Source organism: Silene latifolia, chromosome 7 (genome assembly GCF_048544455.1).
Source record: "Silene latifolia isolate original U9 population chromosome 7, ASM4854445v1, whole genome shotgun sequence".
Classification (NCBI taxonomy): domain Eukaryota; kingdom Viridiplantae; phylum Streptophyta; class Magnoliopsida; order Caryophyllales; family Caryophyllaceae; genus Silene; species Silene latifolia.
In genome coordinates this window covers 28,823,833-28,828,687 of record NC_133532.1, presented here as the reverse complement: position 1 = coordinate 28,828,687, position 4,855 = coordinate 28,823,833, and the positions used below count along the sequence as shown (strand labels likewise).

At 38.2% G+C, this 4,855-nt stretch overlaps 1 non-coding gene across 1 annotated transcript; it reads left to right on the top strand.

Moving 5' to 3' along the window:
- The first annotated feature begins 921 nt into the window (after window positions 1-921).
- Window positions 922-1,028, top strand: LOC141593305 (small nucleolar RNA R71). The gene has a single exon (XR_012521399.1). It is a non-coding gene; the product is annotated as a small nucleolar RNA R71 (small nucleolar RNA).
- Window positions 1,029-4,855: the final 3,827 nt, after the last annotated feature.

Below are 4,855 nucleotides of genomic sequence, written 5' to 3'. Positions count from 1 at the left end.
AGCTAATTGGACGGTTTTGTTCCCAAAATCCATCTCGGGTTCACTTAAAACAACTTTCATAAGGACTCGTAAAGAAATGGAAATTATTAAATAAATAAACTCGAACTAATTTCAATAAACTCGAACTAACTTTAAATAAACTTATTAATGATTATTAAAATTAACGTATCGAATTATGATGAAATTAATTAATTAGCTAAGCATATATATATAAATCGTTAAATGATGTAATTAAATTCAAAATAGCAATTAAAAGAATTTTATCCAACTTAATAAAATACGGGGTGTTACAATCAAAGCTTTGGTCATTGGATTGGTTGTAGGAAGGTTGATTTTGATATCCTTGGCTTTGGTTGAAAAAGGGTCTTTGAGTTGGATTTCTCATTGGAGGTGGGGTGAATGTTAGTTGAGGATTTTGAACATTTTGGCTCTTGTATGAAAGATTTGGATGGAATTCGGTATTCTCATTATAGTAGTTGGAATAAGGGGTGGCATTTGGAAAGCATTCACTTGTTCATTTGTTCCCTGCATTCGTTTTGATCGTGTCCAAAGGTTCCACAACTTTCACATACTCCATTTGGGATTGAGGATGATGCCATCATAGCATTGACATGTTGTTTAGGTTATTTGAAAGCTTCATCAAGCTTAGCCATGGCCTTCTCAAACATCAAGTTGATGGTGTCGATATGAGCACTTAGTTGAGCACCCAATTGTGTGATGGAATCTACCTCATGCTTTCCTCCTCTAGTGGCCTTCTGAGGCCTACTATATTGGGAATTATGAACCGCCAGCTCTTCGATTTTGGCCCATGTTTGGTTGTCATCAACTTCGGTAAACCTCCCATTGGATCCCATATTAAGCACATTACGTGAGTCTTCATATAAGCCGTTCCAAAATTTTTTAACAAGGAACCACTCACTAAGTCCATGGTGTGGGCAAGAACGACAAGTGTCCTTAAATCTCTCCCATGCTTCATATAATGATTCCTCCTCCCTTTGCTTGAACTCGGTGATTTGGGCTCTCAACATGTTAGTCTTCTCCGGAGGATAAAATTTCCTGTAGAAGACAAGTGCTAACTTCTTCCATGAATCAATACCAAGGGTAGCCTTGTCTAGGCTCTTCAACCATTGCTTTGCGGTACCGATCAAGGAAAATGGAAACAACACCCACCGAATTTGGTCTTGAGTAACTCCGGTTTGAGAAATTGCATCACAATAGTCGTAAAAAGTCTCCATATGTAAATGAGGATCCTTAGCAGGCATCCCTCCAAATTGACTTCTCTCAACTAATTGTATGAATTCGGATTTGGCAATGAAATTATCGGTTAAATGTGGTGGTGTAGGATTACCGTTTGGTAGGTTGTCCTCGGTTGGTACGGAATGAGATGAAAATTTAGGCATTGTGGATTGATTTTGTGGTTGGTTTGGAATTGGGTTATCCTCTCCTTCTCTTGGAAAAGGGTTGACAAACTCAATGTTATTTGGTTGAATGTCCACAATCTCTCCAATACCCAAAACTCTTGAAGTACCTCTAGCAACTCTTTTATTGTTGGATAAGGTCATTTCAATCTCGAAATCAATAGGTAATGGATTACCTTGTGATCTCCTAGTTATCCAAAATATCAAACAACTAGAAAACAATTTGAACAACCTTGAGGAGATTGACTCCCCCAAAGTAAAGAAAGACTTGTTGCACTCCTAAAGAAGAGGGAGGGCTTGGTATAAAAAATTTGAAAGAGTGGAACAAAGCTTTACTTGGGAAGTACACGTGGTGGCTAGCTGCTAAAAAGGATCACCTTTAGGTTCGTTGGGTGAACCATGTCTATATGAAGTCTGTTGATTGGCATGACTGCACTGCACCATTGGATTGCAGTTGGTCATGGAAGAAGATTATCCAAGTAAAATATTCCTTCAAATCAGCTTATGTTGGTAACCAATGGTTAAATCAAACTAAACCCTATAATGTAGCTGCTGGTTATCAATGGCTTAGGTCACCAGCCACGAAAGTTCAATGGATATTTGTTTGCTGGAACCCTCTTAATATCCCCAAAACATCTTTTATTTACTGGGCCATCAAACTGGAGAGATTACTGACCAGAGACAGAATTGCTCGCATAGATTTTGGTCAGGAGACTACCTGCTACTTGTGTAAGGATGGAACTGAAACCCATCACCATTTGTTCTATGACTGTGAGTTCAGTATGCAGTGTATCAGCATCATGCAGAAATGTTTGAGCATCAGATTTCCTTCTCAATCTTTTGACCAATTGTGTGCCTCAGGTAGAGGTAAGAGCAAACTGCAAAGGAAGGTGACTAGTGCATGTATGGTAGGACTCACTTATGAGATTTGGCATGCAAGGAACATTACAAGGCTTCAGCAGCAGGTGTGCAAGCCTGATATTATTGTGAGCAGGACCATTACTACTGTTAAACATCGTTGGAGCAAGAACAACAATAACATTTTACAGCAGCGTGACAAAGCTTGGATGGCTAACCTAGGTTGAGAGTTTATTTTTTCCTATTGTTCTATGAGATTGTATATGCATTCGAACTAAAACATTGATGTATTCAGTTCAGTCTTTTATTAATATACTTACCCTTCACAAAAAAACAATTAACGAAAATAAATCAATTGAACACCGTCCCCGGCAACGGCGCCATTTTTTGTGTTGAGTCGTGTGTGTCGTTATTGCTTTCCACCAAAACTAAATTTGTATCTTTAAAAACTACTCTTAGTAGATTGATAAGCAAAGGTTGGATCCCAAGGGACGGGTATTGATTACAATTTCAATTGCAAGTAGTTATGTCTTAGGGTGTCACAAATTTGGGTTGAGATGAGATGCAATCTAAACTAATCAACAAGATGAATGTAAATTAATGAAAACAAAGTAAAGCAATTAAAGAGGTTTGTAAAAAATTGATTAAGGGCACTAGGGTGTCATGGGTTCATAAGGGAATCATGGAAATAGATCATACAAACATGTTCTCAAATAGATGCAAGCAACTTATTGTTGTGATGGAATCGAGTTAGTGTATATCTTACAATTTCTAGGATGATTTAGGTCTCGGAGCCGAGTCAATCAAGACTTTACAACACCTACAAGTCGACTTAGTCTCTTCCTATTCAACTCTATGCATGGTCTAACAAGGCTTGAGTTGGCTTATATCTTACAAGTCTTGTTGAATAGATAGGAGATGTGTAAATGCAAGGTTTCATAGTCTAGAATTTCATCAAACTTAACATGTGCATAAGTTGAAATCACAACAAGCAAGCATTCAATTATGAAAGCATATTAAATTAAGCATAGATCTAATCCCATAATTAATTCCCCTAATTCGCCATTAACCCTAGCTTAAGAAACTACTCACTCATGACCATGTTTAACATGCTAATAAGGATGTCAATCATATTAACAAAGCAAAACATGATGAAAAAGTAATGTAAATAACAATAATTAAGCAAAGGTAAAAGGGATTATACCAACTTGAGATGATCCAAATAATAAAGAAAATAATAATAGAAGGAAACTTGATGATTGATGGAGAGTTGTCAATCCTCCAATAAACCCCAAATAATCTTCTAATTACCCAACTAAAACTAAGAACAATTGAGAGATTAAGGAAAGATTAAGATTTGATTAATATTAGAATGTGTATTACAACTTGGATTAAGACTAAATTAAGAGATTAGAAAGAGATTAGTACTTGATTCTAAGATTGATTCACATCTAGGTAGTACAATAGGGTATTTATACTAAAATTAAGTACAAGGATTAGGGTTACTAAGGGCTTAAATGACGATTAATACCCTAAGAGAAGCTTGATGATTTGCAAATCCGGTAGGGACACGTGCGGGCTGAGTAGCTAGTCCTCAGGGACAAGCGCGTCCTGGCCTTGAGAATGCTCGGGACTGTAAGGGAATCCGCTCGAGCTGAGCCTTGGGACGCCCAAATCCTGGGCCTAGACGCTCGTCCTGAGCTCTGGATGCCCGGATCCTGGGATAGGGTTCTTCCTCTTATTCTTGGCAGCCTATCAATCTGCGGGGACTGTCTTAGGGCCACAGGGATCTTCATCATTACTCAATTCACTTGATTTATTTGCTTAGGCCTTTAGTATTGGTCTCCTCTTCGATGCTTGGTCATTAGATGCGATCCATTTAGCTTCATTTTGCTCCATAAATGCAAGGCTAGCAATCCTCTCCTACCAAGGACACAAAACCTCAAAGAATATGTAAAATAGGGAACTAAAGATATGAAATGACCCTAATAGTTGCTAGAAAGCATGGGAACGAGGCTAATTCGGGGACAAAATGTGCACAAATATGAGTCACATCAGTATCCTCACGCCCAAATCAACACGGCACGATCAACAACAAACACCAACTCCTTCAACAATCAGGACAACCCACTTCCACCACTGCACACCATCAGGTCAGGCGCTACCCAACATCTAGCCGCCCTTCAAGCACCAACACCACCACCACAAACGACCACCACAACCCTTCCCTAGCAGCACACTACTACAAACCCCTTACTTTCCTGACGCTTTATGGTCGACGCTTTTAAAGGCGTGACCCAATTTTCCCCATATACCATTTTATTAATATAATAATAATTTTTAATTAAAAAATACCGCTGACTCTCAATAAGGGTTTTCATTCTCACGCTCGACTGTATGCATTCGCTTTCCCAAATATTTTGATTTTTCCCCGAAAAATCAAACCGCCTGATGATTCATCTATCAATTTCTCCCCCATACATTTCACTCAATTTGCCTCAAAAATCGTAATTAATTAATCAAAACCTAATTCATTACTATTCAATTGTCCTACTATTCTTCTCCAACAACTGCTCATC